A 14,963-nucleotide genomic window follows, 5' to 3' on the forward strand; every position below is an offset into this window, starting at 1 on the left:
GAAGAAAGCATACGTCTTCATATGCACCTCAATTTGGCCCATTCACTTTTCACACTTCCTCCTTTTGTTTTTTATCTTTCACACTTTTGACTTTCTTTATTCATCCAAATAGCAAACTCATCACCACTCAACCTGACCAACTCGGCTATGTCCCCGTGCTGCAGTTCTCTGTCTTATCTAGATCATTTGCAATTGAATGGAATAGATCCCTTTTGGACAAAGTGGATTCACCTGCTGCTGCAGTGACCACAGGTGTGATAACATCTAGAATTGGCATCTGGTGCGATCTCTCCGCTTCCACTCCAAAGAAAGTTACCTGTTTATTCCTATCATGCATTGGTTTTTGGGGTTTTCTTTGAGTAATGATGATCTCTTTAGTAGTCTGTTGGCGCCCTCTCCTGGAGGAATAGTTTGCTTGCTCTTGGACATTCTAAAAGAGAGGTCATGATAGACATTGAGCTTCTGAGCTCAATTGGGGACAGTCATGGGTGATGAATGTTTGCAACCTACTGCGAAGCCTCATACCGCAATATAAGGAACGTCAAATACTAAGAAAGGGCGGCCTATGAAAGAATTACTACTTTCAATAAGTACACTTAAACGGCTAATTGGGAATAGAAAAACTGTAAAAAGCCCTCTGAGAAAGCCCCCCTCTAACCTTTGATAGTAAGCTTTTCTGTAGTCTGCCTGTTGATGTATTTTCCGTTTGAACTGTGCACAACATGAAGAGACGGAACACTGGCGGCTTGTCACAATGCCCCCCGATGACATCACAATAGCGCTGCTGCCTAGAAAACAAGCTGCGCAGAAGAAGTTGTTCTTTGGGTGGGAGGGTGGGCTAGTGGAAGGAGGGGGCAATCTCTTTTTTTCCCGGGTGGTAGGGGGATGACAGGAGAAGGGAAGCGGGTGGTGAGAAAGGTACAGAGGGCAGGGTTTGGGGGCTGGGAAGGAAAGGGAAAAGATTAGGGTTTGGGGATGATGAAAGGGCTTTCTACGGGTAAGGATGGCAAAGGGTGGCAGTGACGGAAAGTCAGGCAACCTGTCCTGTCCGTCTTTTTGTATCGTGAATTGGAAAGACTGCAAGGGGGAGGGGAGTTGCTTGCGCCCTAAAGGAGGAGTTATTCAGATTCATTGCAGTGGGCGGCGGCTGCAAAACGCACCATTCTTCTTGTTTTGGCTCTGCAAAGCAGCCTTTTCAAGGGTTGGCTTGGGTGACAAAATGTCTTGTGTAGGCGTGGGTTTGTCTCCCTCTCGCTCTCTCTCCCTAAGATGTGTCCGGCATAGGCCAGGGTGCCACTCGAGGCCCAAACCAATTCTGGTTATCGCTTCTCGGCCTTTTGGCTAAGATCAAGTGTAGTATCTGTTCTTATCAGTTTAATATCTGATACGTCCCCTATCTGGGGACCATATATTAAATGGATTTTTAGAACAGGGAGATGGAAAAAGAGCTTGCTCTGTCCACTCCACGCATTGACCTGGTATTGCAGTACCTCCAGGAACGGTGCACCCCTTCTTAACCCAGTTTCCAAAAGCAGAACTCAATTCACCTGATTCATATTAGCCCGATTTAATGAATTGGAAGAAAGCATACGTCTTCATATGCACCTCAATTTGGCCCATTCACTTTTCACACTTCCTCCTTTTGTTTTTTATCTTTCACACTTTTGACTTTCTTTATTCATCCAAATAGCAAACTCATCACCACTCAACCTGACCAACTCGGCTATGTCCCCGTGCTGCAGTTCTCTGTCTTATCTAGATCATTTGCAATTGAATGGAATAGATCCCTTTTGGACAAAGTGGATTCACCTGCTGCTGCAGTGACCACAGGTGTGATAACATCTAGAATTGGCATCTGGTGCGATCTCTCCGCTTCCACTCCAAAGAAAGTTACCTGTTTATTCCTATCATGCATTGGTTTTTGGGGTTTTCTTTGAGTAATGATGATCTCTTTAGTAGTCTGTTGGCGCCCTCTCCTGGAGGAATAGTTTGCTTGCTCTTGGACATTCTAAAAGAGAGGTCATGATAGACATTGAGCTTCTGAGCTCAATTGGGGACAGTCATGGGTGATGAATGTTTGCAACCTACTGCGAAGCCTCATACCGCAATATAAGGAACGTCAAATACTAAGAAAGGGCGGCCTATGAAAGAATTACTACTTTCAATAAGTACACTTAAACGGCTAATTGGGAATAGAAAAACTGTAAAAAGCCCTCTGAGAAAGCCCCCCTCTAACCTTTGATAGTAAGCTTTTCTGTAGTCTGCCTGTTGATGTATTTTCCGTTTGAACTGTGCACAACATGAAGAGACGGAACACTGGCGGCTTGTCACAATGCCCCCCGATGACATCACAATAGCGCTGCTGCCTAGAAAACAAGCTGCGCAGAAGAAGTTGTTCTTTGGGTGGGAGGGTGGGCTAGTGGAAGGAGGGGGCAATCTCTTTTTTTCCCGGGTGGTAGGGGGATGACAGGAGAAGGGAAGCGGGTGGTGAGAAAGGTACAGAGGGCAGGGTTTGGGGGCTGGGAAGGAAAGGGAAAAGATTAGGGTTTGGGGATGATGAAAGGGCTTTCTACGGGTAAGGATGGCAAAGGGTGGCAGTGACGGAAAGTCAGGCAACCTGTCCTGTCCGTCTTTTTGTATCGTGAATTGGAAAGACTGCAAGGGGGAGGGGAGTTGCTTGCGCCCTAAAGGAGGAGTTATTCAGATTCATTGCAGTGGGCGGCGGCTGCAAAACGCACCATTCTTCTTGTTTTGGCTCTGCAAAGCAGCCTTTTCAAGGGTTGGCTTGGGTGACAAAATGTCTTGTGTAGGCGTGGGTTTGTCTCCCTCTCGCTCTCTCTCCCTAAGATGTGTCCGGCATAGGCCAGGGTGCCACTCGAGGCCCAAACCAATTCTGGTTATCGCTTCTCGGCCTTTTGGCTAAGATCAAGTGTAGTATCTGTTCTTATCAGTTTAATATCTGATACGTCCCCTATCTGGGGACCATATATTAAATGGATTTTTAGAACAGGGAGATGGAAAAAGAGCTTGCTCTGTCCACTCCACGCATTGACCTGGTATTGCAGTACCTCCAGGAACGGTGCACCCCTTCTTAACCCAGTTTCCAAAAGCAGAACTCAATTCACCTGATTCATATTAGCCCGATTTAATGAATTGGAAGAAAGCATACGTCTTCATATGCACCTCAATTTGGCCCATTCACTTTTCACACTTCCTCCTTTTGTTTTTTATCTTTCACACTTTTGACTTTCTTTATTCATCCAAATAGCAAACTCATCACCACTCAACCTGACCAACTCGGCTATGTCCCCGTGCTGCAGTTCTCTGTCTTATCTAGATCATTTGCAATTGAATGGAATAGATCCCTTTTGGACAAAGTGGATTCACCTGCTGCTGCAGTGACCACAGGTGTGATAACATCTAGAATTGGCATCTGGTGCGATCTCTCCGCTTCCACTCCAAAGAAAGTTACCTGTTTATTCCTATCATGCATTGGTTTTTGGGGTTTTCTTTGAGTAATGATGATCTCTTTAGTAGTCTGTTGGCGCCCTCTCCTGGAGGAATAGTTTGCTTGCTCTTGGACATTCTAAAAGAGAGGTCATGATAGACATTGAGCTTCTGAGCTCAATTGGGGACAGTCATGGGTGATGAATGTTTGCAACCTACTGCGAAGCCTCATACCGCAATATAAGGAACGTCAAATACTAAGAAAGGGCGGCCTATGAAAGAATTACTACTTTCAATAAGTACACTTAAACGGCTAATTGGGAATAGAAAAACTGTAAAAAGCCCTCTGAGAAAGCCCCCCTCTAACCTTTGATAGTAAGCTTTTCTGTAGTCTGCCTGTTGATGTATTTTCCGTTTGAACTGTGCACAACATGAAGAGACGGAACACTGGCGGCTTGTCACAATGCCCCCCGATGACATCACAATAGCGCTGCTGCCTAGAAAACAAGCTGCGCAGAAGAAGTTGTTCTTTGGGTGGGAGGGTGGGCTAGTGGAAGGAGGGGGCAATCTCTTTTTTTCCCGGGTGGTAGGGGGATGACAGGAGAAGGGAAGCGGGTGGTGAGAAAGGTACAGAGGGCAGGGTTTGGGGGCTGGGAAGGAAAGGGAAAAGATTAGGGTTTGGGGATGATGAAAGGGCTTTCTACGGGTAAGGATGGCAAAGGGTGGCAGTGACGGAAAGTCAGGCAACCTGTCCTGTCCGTCTTTTTGTATCGTGAATTGGAAAGACTGCAAGGGGGAGGGGAGTTGCTTGCGCCCTAAAGGAGGAGTTATTCAGATTCATTGCAGTGGGCGGCGGCTGCAAAACGCACCATTCTTCTTGTTTTGGCTCTGCAAAGCAGCCTTTTCAAGGGTTGGCTTGGGTGACAAAATGTCTTGTGTAGGCGTGGGTTTGTCTCCCTCTCGCTCTCTCTCCCTAAGATGTGTCCGGCATAGGCCAGGGTGCCACTCGAGGCCCAAACCAATTCTGGTTATCGCTTCTCGGCCTTTTGGCTAAGATCAAGTGTAGTATCTGTTCTTATCAGTTTAATATCTGATACGTCCCCTATCTGGGGACCATATATTAAATGGATTTTTAGAACAGGGAGATGGAAAAAGAGCTTGCTCTGTCCACTCCACGCATTGACCTGGTATTGCAGTACCTCCAGGAACGGTGCACCCCTTCTTAACCCAGTTTCCAAAAGCAGAACTCAATTCACCTGATTCATATTAGCCCGATTTAATGAATTGGAAGAAAGCATACGTCTTCATATGCACCTCAATTTGGCCCATTCACTTTTCACACTTCCTCCTTTTGTTTTTTATCTTTCACACTTTTGACTTTCTTTATTCATCCAAATAGCAAACTCATCACCACTCAACCTGACCAACTCGGCTATGTCCCCGTGCTGCAGTTCTCTGTCTTATCTAGATCATTTGCAATTGAATGGAATAGATCCCTTTTGGACAAAGTGGATTCACCTGCTGCTGCAGTGACCACAGGTGTGATAACATCTAGAATTGGCATCTGGTGCGATCTCTCCGCTTCCACTCCAAAGAAAGTTACCTGTTTATTCCTATCATGCATTGGTTTTTGGGGTTTTCTTTGAGTAATGATGATCTCTTTAGTAGTCTGTTGGCGCCCTCTCCTGGAGGAATAGTTTGCTTGCTCTTGGACATTCTAAAAGAGAGGTCATGATAGACATTGAGCTTCTGAGCTCAATTGGGGACAGTCATGGGTGATGAATGTTTGCAACCTACTGCGAAGCCTCATACCGCAATATAAGGAACGTCAAATACTAAGAAAGGGCGGCCTATGAAAGAATTACTACTTTCAATAAGTACACTTAAACGGCTAATTGGGAATAGAAAAACTGTAAAAAGCCCTCTGAGAAAGCCCCCCTCTAACCTTTGATAGTAAGCTTTTCTGTAGTCTGCCTGTTGATGTATTTTCCGTTTGAACTGTGCACAACATGAAGAGACGGAACACTGGCGGCTTGTCACAATGCCCCCCGATGACATCACAATAGCGCTGCTGCCTAGAAAACAAGCTGCGCAGAAGAAGTTGTTCTTTGGGTGGGAGGGTGGGCTAGTGGAAGGAGGGGGCAATCTCTTTTTTTCCCGGGTGGTAGGGGGATGACAGGAGAAGGGAAGCGGGTGGTGAGAAAGGTACAGAGGGCAGGGTTTGGGGGCTGGGAAGGAAAGGGAAAAGATTAGGGTTTGGGGATGATGAAAGGGCTTTCTACGGGTAAGGATGGCAAAGGGTGGCAGTGACGGAAAGTCAGGCAACCTGTCCTGTCCGTCTTTTTGTATCGTGAATTGGAAAGACTGCAAGGGGGAGGGGAGTTGCTTGCGCCCTAAAGGAGGAGTTATTCAGATTCATTGCAGTGGGCGGCGGCTGCAAAACGCACCATTCTTCTTGTTTTGGCTCTGCAAAGCAGCCTTTTCAAGGGTTGGCTTGGGTGACAAAATGTCTTGTGTAGGCGTGGGTTTGTCTCCCTCTCGCTCTCTCTCCCTAAGATGTGTCCGGCATAGGCCAGGGTGCCACTCGAGGCCCAAACCAATTCTGGTTATCGCTTCTCGGCCTTTTGGCTAAGATCAAGTGTAGTATCTGTTCTTATCAGTTTAATATCTGATACGTCCCCTATCTGGGGACCATATATTAAATGGATTTTTAGAACAGGGAGATGGAAAAAGAGCTTGCTCTGTCCACTCCACGCATTGACCTGGTATTGCAGTACCTCCAGGAACGGTGCACCCCTTCTTAACCCAGTTTCCAAAAGCAGAACTCAATTCACCTGATTCATATTAGCCCGATTTAATGAATTGGAAGAAAGCATACGTCTTCATATGCACCTCAATTTGGCCCATTCACTTTTCACACTTCCTCCTTTTGTTTTTTATCTTTCACACTTTTGACTTTCTTTATTCATCCAAATAGCAAACTCATCACCACTCAACCTGACCAACTCGGCTATGTCCCCGTGCTGCAGTTCTCTGTCTTATCTAGATCATTTGCAATTGAATGGAATAGATCCCTTTTGGACAAAGTGGATTCACCTGCTGCTGCAGTGACCACAGGTGTGATAACATCTAGAATTGGCATCTGGTGCGATCTCTCCGCTTCCACTCCAAAGAAAGTTACCTGTTTATTCCTATCATGCATTGGTTTTTGGGGTTTTCTTTGAGTAATGATGATCTCTTTAGTAGTCTGTTGGCGCCCTCTCCTGGAGGAATAGTTTGCTTGCTCTTGGACATTCTAAAAGAGAGGTCATGATAGACATTGAGCTTCTGAGCTCAATTGGGGACAGTCATGGGTGATGAATGTTTGCAACCTACTGCGAAGCCTCATACCGCAATATAAGGAACGTCAAATACTAAGAAAGGGCGGCCTATGAAAGAATTACTACTTTCAATAAGTACACTTAAACGGCTAATTGGGAATAGAAAAACTGTAAAAAGCCCTCTGAGAAAGCCCCCCTCTAACCTTTGATAGTAAGCTTTTCTGTAGTCTGCCTGTTGATGTATTTTCCGTTTGAACTGTGCACAACATGAAGAGACGGAACACTGGCGGCTTGTCACAATGCCCCCCGATGACATCACAATAGCGCTGCTGCCTAGAAAACAAGCTGCGCAGAAGAAGTTGTTCTTTGGGTGGGAGGGTGGGCTAGTGGAAGGAGGGGGCAATCTCTTTTTTTCCCGGGTGGTAGGGGGATGACAGGAGAAGGGAAGCGGGTGGTGAGAAAGGTACAGAGGGCAGGGTTTGGGGGCTGGGAAGGAAAGGGAAAAGATTAGGGTTTGGGGATGATGAAAGGGCTTTCTACGGGTAAGGATGGCAAAGGGTGGCAGTGACGGAAAGTCAGGCAACCTGTCCTGTCCGTCTTTTTGTATCGTGAATTGGAAAGACTGCAAGGGGGAGGGGAGTTGCTTGCGCCCTAAAGGAGGAGTTATTCAGATTCATTGCAGTGGGCGGCGGCTGCAAAACGCACCATTCTTCTTGTTTTGGCTCTGCAAAGCAGCCTTTTCAAGGGTTGGCTTGGGTGACAAAATGTCTTGTGTAGGCGTGGGTTTGTCTCCCTCTCGCTCTCTCTCCCTAAGATGTGTCCGGCATAGGCCAGGGTGCCACTCGAGGCCCAAACCAATTCTGGTTATCGCTTCTCGGCCTTTTGGCTAAGATCAAGTGTAGTATCTGTTCTTATCAGTTTAATATCTGATACGTCCCCTATCTGGGGACCATATATTAAATGGATTTTTAGAACAGGGAGATGGAAAAAGAGCTTGCTCTGTCCACTCCACGCATTGACCTGGTATTGCAGTACCTCCAGGAACGGTGCACCCCTTCTTAACCCAGTTTCCAAAAGCAGAACTCAATTCACCTGATTCATATTAGCCCGATTTAATGAATTGGAAGAAAGCATACGTCTTCATATGCACCTCAATTTGGCCCATTCACTTTTCACACTTCCTCCTTTTGTTTTTTATCTTTCACACTTTTGACTTTCTTTATTCATCCAAATAGCAAACTCATCACCACTCAACCTGACCAACTCGGCTATGTCCCCGTGCTGCAGTTCTCTGTCTTATCTAGATCATTTGAAATTGAATGGAATAGATCCCTTTTGGACAAAGTGGATTCACCTGCTGCTGCAGTGACCACAGGTGTGATAACATCTAGAATTGGCATCTGGTGCGATCTCTCCGCTTCCACTCCAAAGAAAGTTACCTGTTTATTCCTATCATGCATTGGTTTTTGGGGTTTTCTTTGAGTAATGATGATCTCTTTAGTAGTCTGTTGGCGCCCTCTCCTGGAGGAATAGTTTGCTTGCTCTTGGACATTCTAAAAGAGAGGTCATGATAGACATTGAGCTTCTGAGCTCAATTGGGGACAGTCATGGGTGATGAATGTTTGCAACCTACTGCGAAGCCTCATACCGCAATATAAGGAACGTCAAATACTAAGAAAGGGCGGCCTATGAAAGAATTACTACTTTCAATAAGTACACTTAAACGGCTAATTGGGAATAGAAAAACTGTAAAAAGCCCTCTGAGAAAGCCCCCCTCTAACCTTTGATAGTAAGCTTTTCTGTAGTCTGCCTGTTGATGTATTTTCCGTTTGAACTGTGCACAACATGAAGAGACGGAACACTGGCGGCTTGTCACAATGCCCCCCGATGACATCACAATAGCGCTGCTGCCTAGAAAACAAGCTGCGCAGAAGAAGTTGTTCTTTGGGTGGGAGGGTGGGCTAGTGGAAGGAGGGGGCAATCTCTTTTTTTCCCGGGTGGTAGGGGGATGACAGGAGAAGGGAAGCGGGTGGTGAGAAAGGTACAGAGGGCAGGGTTTGGGGGCTGGGAAGGAAAGGGAAAAGATTAGGGTTTGGGGATGATGAAAGGGCTTTCTACGGGTAAGGATGGCAAAGGGTGGCAGTGACGGAAAGTCAGGCAACCTGTCCTGTCCGTCTTTTTGTATCGTGAATTGGAAAGACTGCAAGGGGGAGGGGAGTTGCTTGCGCCCTAAAGGAGGAGTTATTCAGATTCATTGCAGTGGGCGGCGGCTGCAAAACGCACCATTCTTCTTGTTTTGGCTCTGCAAAGCAGCCTTTTCAAGGGTTGGCTTGGGTGACAAAATGTCTTGTGTAGGCGTGGGTTTGTCTCCCTCTCGCTCTCTCTCCCTAAGATGTGTCCGGCATAGGCCAGGGTGCCACTCGAGGCCCAAACCAATTCTGGTTATCGCTTCTCGGCCTTTTGGCTAAGATCAAGTGTAGTATCTGTTCTTATCAGTTTAATATCTGATACGTCCCCTATCTGGGGACCATATATTAAATGGATTTTTAGAACAGGGAGATGGAAAAAGAGCTTGCTCTGTCCACTCCACGCATTGACCTGGTATTGCAGTACCTCCAGGAACGGTGCACCCCTTCTTAACCCAGTTTCCAAAAGCAGAACTCAATTCACCTGATTCATATTAGCCCGATTTAATGAATTGGAAGAAAGCATACGTCTTCATATGCACCTCAATTTGGCCCATTCACTTTTCACACTTCCTCCTTTTGTTTTTTATCTTTCACACTTTTGACTTTCTTTATTCATCCAAATAGCAAACTCATCACCACTCAACCTGACCAACTCGGCTATGTCCCCGTGCTGCAGTTCTCTGTCTTATCTAGATCATTTGCAATTGAATGGAATAGATCCCTTTTGGACAAAGTGGATTCACCTGCTGCTGCAGTGACCACAGGTGTGATAACATCTAGAATTGGCATCTGGTGCGATCTCTCCGCTTCCACTCCAAAGAAAGTTACCTGTTTATTCCTATCATGCATTGGTTTTTGGGGTTTTCTTTGAGTAATGATGATCTCTTTAGTAGTCTGTTGGCGCCCTCTCCTGGAGGAATAGTTTGCTTGCTCTTGGACATTCTAAAAGAGAGGTCATGATAGACATTGAGCTTCTGAGCTCAATTGGGGACAGTCATGGGTGATGAATGTTTGCAACCTACTGCGAAGCCTCATACCGCAATATAAGGAACGTCAAATACTAAGAAAGGGCGGCCTATGAAAGAATTACTACTTTCAATAAGTACACTTAAACGGCTAATTGGGAATAGAAAAACTGTAAAAAGCCCTCTGAGAAAGCCCCCCTCTAACCTTTGATAGTAAGCTTTTCTGTAGTCTGCCTGTTGATGTATTTTCCGTTTGAACTGTGCACAACATGAAGAGACGGAACACTGGCGGCTTGTCACAATGCCCCCCGATGACATCACAATAGCGCTGCTGCCTAGAAAACAAGCTGCGCAGAAGAAGTTGTTCTTTGGGTGGGAGGGTGGGCTAGTGGAAGGAGGGGGCAATCTCTTTTTTTCCCGGGTGGTAGGGGGATGACAGGAGAAGGGAAGCGGGTGGTGAGAAAGGTACAGAGGGCAGGGTTTGGGGGCTGGGAAGGAAAGGGAAAAGATTAGGGTTTGGGGATGATGAAAGGGCTTTCTACGGGTAAGGATGGCAAAGGGTGGCAGTGACGGAAAGTCAGGCAACCTGTCCTGTCCGTCTTTTTGTATCGTGAATTGGAAAGACTGCAAGGGGGAGGGGAGTTGCTTGCGCCCTAAAGGAGGAGTTATTCAGATTCATTGCAGTGGGCGGCGGCTGCAAAACGCACCATTCTTCTTGTTTTGGCTCTGCAAAGCAGCCTTTTCAAGGGTTGGCTTGGGTGACAAAATGTCTTGTGTAGGCGTGGGTTTGTCTCCCTCTCGCTCTCTCTCCCTAAGATGTGTCCGGCATAGGCCAGGGTGCCACTCGAGGCCCAAACCAATTCTGGTTATCGCTTCTCGGCCTTTTGGCTAAGATCAAGTGTAGTATCTGTTCTTATCAGTTTAATATCTGATACGTCCCCTATCTGGGGACCATATATTAAATGGATTTTTAGAACAGGGAGATGGAAAAAGAGCTTGCTCTGTCCACTCCACGCATTGACCTGGTATTGCAGTACCTCCAGGAACGGTGCACCCCTTCTTAACCCAGTTTCCAAAAGCAGAACTCAATTCACCTGATTCATATTAGCCCGATTTAATGAATTGGAAGAAAGCATACGTCTTCATATGCACCTCAATTTGGCCCATTCACTTTTCACACTTCCTCCTTTTGTTTTTTATCTTTCACACTTTTGACTTTCTTTATTCATCCAAATAGCAAACTCATCACCACTCAACCTGACCAACTCGGCTATGTCCCCGTGCTGCAGTTCTCTGTCTTATCTAGATCATTTGCAATTGAATGGAATAGATCCCTTTTGGACAAAGTGGATTCACCTGCTGCTGCAGTGACCACAGGTGTGATAACATCTAGAATTGGCATCTGGTGCGATCTCTCCGCTTCCACTCCAAAGAAAGTTACCTGTTTATTCCTATCATGCATTGGTTTTTGGGGTTTTCTTTGAGTAATGATGATCTCTTTAGTAGTCTGTTGGCGCCCTCTCCTGGAGGAATAGTTTGCTTGCTCTTGGACATTCTAAAAGAGAGGTCATGATAGACATTGAGCTTCTGAGCTCAATTGGGGACAGTCATGGGTGATGAATGTTTGCAACCTACTGCGAAGCCTCATACCGCAATATAAGGAACGTCAAATACTAAGAAAGGGCGGCCTATGAAAGAATTACTACTTTCAATAAGTACACTTAAACGGCTAATTGGGAATAGAAAAACTGTAAAAAGCCCTCTGAGAAAGCCCCCCTCTAACCTTTGATAGTAAGCTTTTCTGTAGTCTGCCTGTTGATGTATTTTCCGTTTGAACTGTGCACAACATGAAGAGACGGAACACTGGCGGCTTGTCACAATGCCCCCCGATGACATCACAATAGCGCTGCTGCCTAGAAAACAAGCTGCGCAGAAGAAGTTGTTCTTTGGGTGGGAGGGTGGGCTAGTGGAAGGAGGGGGCAATCTCTTTTTTTCCCGGGTGGTAGGGGGATGACAGGAGAAGGGAAGCGGGTGGTGAGAAAGGTACAGAGGGCAGGGTTTGGGGGCTGGGAAGGAAAGGGAAAAGATTAGGGTTTGGGGATGATGAAAGGGCTTTCTACGGGTAAGGATGGCAAAGGGTGGCAGTGACGGAAAGTCAGGCAACCTGTCCTGTCCGTCTTTTTGTATCGTGAATTGGAAAGACTGCAAGGGGGAGGGGAGTTGCTTGCGCCCTAAAGGAGGAGTTATTCAGATTCATTGCAGTGGGCGGCGGCTGCAAAACGCACCATTCTTCTTGTTTTGGCTCTGCAAAGCAGCCTTTTCAAGGGTTGGCTTGGGTGACAAAATGTCTTGTGTAGGCGTGGGTTTGTCTCCCTCTCGCTCTCTCTCCCTAAGATGTGTCCGGCATAGGCCAGGGTGCCACTCGAGGCCCAAACCAATTCTGGTTATCGCTTCTCGGCCTTTTGGCTAAGATCAAGTGTAGTATCTGTTCTTATCAGTTTAATATCTGATACGTCCCCTATCTGGGGACCATATATTAAATGGATTTTTAGAACAGGGAGATGGAAAAAGAGCTTGCTCTGTCCACTCCACGCATTGACCTGGTATTGCAGTACCTCCAGGAACGGTGCACCCCTTCTTAACCCAGTTTCCAAAAGCAGAACTCAATTCACCTGATTCATATTAGCCCGATTTAATGAATTGGAAGAAAGCATACGTCTTCATATGCACCTCAATTTGGCCCATTCACTTTTCACACTTCCTCCTTTTGTTTTTTATCTTTCACACTTTTGACTTTCTTTATTCATCCAAATAGCAAACTCATCACCACTCAACCTGACCAACTCGGCTATGTCCCCGTGCTGCAGTTCTCTGTCTTATCTAGATCATTTGCAATTGAATGGAATAGATCCCTTTTGGACAAAGTGGATTCACCTGCTGCTGCAGTGACCACAGGTGTGATAACATCTAGAATTGGCATCTGGTGCGATCTCTCCGCTTCCACTCCAAAGAAAGTTACCTGTTTATTCCTATCATGCATTGGTTTTTGGGGTTTTCTTTGAGTAATGATGATCTCTTTAGTAGTCTGTTGGCGCCCTCTCCTGGAGGAATAGTTTGCTTGCTCTTGGACATTCTAAAAGAGAGGTCATGATAGACATTGAGCTTCTGAGCTCAATTGGGGACAGTCATGGGTGATGAATGTTTGCAACCTACTGCGAAGCCTCATACCGCAATATAAGGAACGTCAAATACTAAGAAAGGGCGGCCTATGAAAGAATTACTACTTTCAATAAGTACACTTAAACGGCTAATTGGGAATAGAAAAACTGTAAAAAGCCCTCTGAGAAAGCCCCCCTCTAACCTTTGATAGTAAGCTTTTCTGTAGTCTGCCTGTTGATGTATTTTCCGTTTGAACTGTGCACAACATGAAGAGACGGAACACTGGCGGCTTGTCACAATGCCCCCCGATGACATCACAATAGCGCTGCTGCCTAGAAAACAAGCTGCGCAGAAGAAGTTGTTCTTTGGGTGGGAGGGTGGGCTAGTGGAAGGAGGGGGCAATCTCTTTTTTTCCCGGGTGGTAGGGGGATGACAGGAGAAGGGAAGCGGGTGGTGAGAAAGGTACAGAGGGCAGGGTTTGGGGGCTGGGAAGGAAAGGGAAAAGATTAGGGTTTGGGGATGATGAAAGGGCTTTCTACGGGTAAGGATGGCAAAGGGTGGCAGTGACGGAAAGTCAGGCAACCTGTCCTGTCCGTCTTTTTGTATCGTGAATTGGAAAGACTGCAAGGGGGAGGGGAGTTGCTTGCGCCCTAAAGGAGGAGTTATTCAGATTCATTGCAGTGGGCGGCGGCTGCAAAACGCACCATTCTTCTTGTTTTGGCTCTGCAAAGCAGCCTTTTCAAGGGTTGGCTTGGGTGACAAAATGTCTTGTGTAGGCGTGGGTTTGTCTCCCTCTCGCTCTCTCTCCCTAAGATGTGTCCGGCATAGGCCAGGGTGCCACTCGAGGCCCAAACCAATTCTGGTTATCGCTTCTCGGCCTTTTGGCTAAGATCAAGTGTAGTATCTGTTCTTATCAGTTTAATATCTGATACGTCCCCTATCTGGGGACCATATATTAAATGGATTTTTAGAACAGGGAGATGGAAAAAGAGCTTGCTCTGTCCACTCCACGCATTGACCTGGTATTGCAGTACCTCCAGGAACGGTGCACCCCTTCTTAACCCAGTTTCCAAAAGCAGAACTCAATTCACCTGATTCATATTAGCCCGATTTAATGAATTGGAAGAAAGCATACGTCTTCATATGCACCTCAATTTGGCCCATTCACTTTTCACACTTCCTCCTTTTGTTTTTTATCTTTCACACTTTTGACTTTCTTTATTCATCCAAATAGCAAACTCATCACCACTCAACCTGACCAACTCGGCTATGTCCCCGTGCTGCAGTTCTCTGTCTTATCTAGATCATTTGCAATTGAATGGAATAGATCCCTTTTGGACAAAGTGGATTCACCTGCTGCTGCAGTGACCACAGGTGTGATAACATCTAGAATTGGCATCTGGTGCGATCTCTCCGCTTCCACTCCAAAGAAAGTTACCTGTTTATTCCTATCATGCATTGGTTTTTGGGGTTTTCTTTGAGTAATGATGATCTCTTTAGTAGTCTGTTGGCGCCCTCTCCTGGAGGAATAGTTTGCTTGCTCTTGGACATTCTAAAAGAGAGGTCATGATAGACATTGAGCTTCTGAGCTCAATTGGGGACAGTCATGGGTGATGAATGTTTGCAACCTACTGCGAAGCCTCATACCGCAATATAAGGAACGTCAAATACTAAGAAAGGGCGGCCTATGAAAGAATTACTACTTTCAATAAGTACACTTAAACGGCTAATTGGGAATAGAAAAACTGTAAAAAGCCCTCTGAGAAAGCCCCCCTCTAACCTTTGATAGTAAGCTTTTCTGTAGTCTGCCTGTTGATGTATTTTCCGTTTGAACTGTGCACAACATGAAGAGACGGAACACTGGCGGCTTGTCACAATGCCCC

General features: G+C 46.1%; 9 non-coding genes across 9 annotated transcripts; all 9 read left to right on the plus strand.

The window, feature by feature from the left end:
* The first annotated feature begins 1,321 nt into the window (after positions 1–1,321).
* Positions 1,322–1,512, plus strand: LOC142281657 (U2 spliceosomal RNA). Its single transcript, XR_012743703.1, has one exon. It is a non-coding gene; the product is annotated as a U2 spliceosomal RNA (small nuclear RNA).
* Positions 1,513–2,899: 1,387 nt separating this feature from the next.
* Positions 2,900–3,090, plus strand: LOC142281658 (U2 spliceosomal RNA). The gene has a single exon (XR_012743704.1). It is a non-coding gene; the product is annotated as a U2 spliceosomal RNA (small nuclear RNA).
* Positions 3,091–4,477: 1,387 nt separating this feature from the next.
* Positions 4,478–4,668, plus strand: LOC142281659 (U2 spliceosomal RNA). The gene has a single exon (XR_012743705.1). It is a non-coding gene; the product is annotated as a U2 spliceosomal RNA (small nuclear RNA).
* A 1,387-nt stretch (positions 4,669–6,055) lies between these two features.
* Positions 6,056–6,246, plus strand: LOC142281660 (U2 spliceosomal RNA). Its single transcript, XR_012743706.1, has one exon. It is a non-coding gene; the product is annotated as a U2 spliceosomal RNA (small nuclear RNA).
* Positions 6,247–7,633: 1,387 nt separating this feature from the next.
* On the plus strand, positions 7,634–7,824 carry LOC142281661 (U2 spliceosomal RNA). Its single transcript, XR_012743707.1, has one exon. It is a non-coding gene; the product is annotated as a U2 spliceosomal RNA (small nuclear RNA).
* Positions 7,825–9,211: 1,387 nt separating this feature from the next.
* On the plus strand, positions 9,212–9,402 carry LOC142281663 (U2 spliceosomal RNA). Its single transcript, XR_012743708.1, has one exon. It is a non-coding gene; the product is annotated as a U2 spliceosomal RNA (small nuclear RNA).
* A 1,387-nt stretch (positions 9,403–10,789) lies between these two features.
* On the plus strand, positions 10,790–10,980 carry LOC142281664 (U2 spliceosomal RNA). The gene has a single exon (XR_012743709.1). It is a non-coding gene; the product is annotated as a U2 spliceosomal RNA (small nuclear RNA).
* A 1,387-nt stretch (positions 10,981–12,367) lies between these two features.
* LOC142281665 (U2 spliceosomal RNA) lies at positions 12,368–12,558 on the plus strand. Its single transcript, XR_012743710.1, has one exon. It is a non-coding gene; the product is annotated as a U2 spliceosomal RNA (small nuclear RNA).
* Positions 12,559–13,945: 1,387 nt separating this feature from the next.
* Positions 13,946–14,136, plus strand: LOC142281666 (U2 spliceosomal RNA). Its single transcript, XR_012743711.1, has one exon. It is a non-coding gene; the product is annotated as a U2 spliceosomal RNA (small nuclear RNA).
* The last annotated feature ends 827 nt before the right edge of the window (positions 14,137–14,963 follow it).

Source organism: Anomaloglossus baeobatrachus, unplaced genomic scaffold (genome assembly GCF_048569485.1).
Source record: "Anomaloglossus baeobatrachus isolate aAnoBae1 unplaced genomic scaffold, aAnoBae1.hap1 Scaffold_4789, whole genome shotgun sequence".
Taxonomy (NCBI): Eukaryota; Metazoa; Chordata; class Amphibia; order Anura; family Aromobatidae; genus Anomaloglossus; species Anomaloglossus baeobatrachus.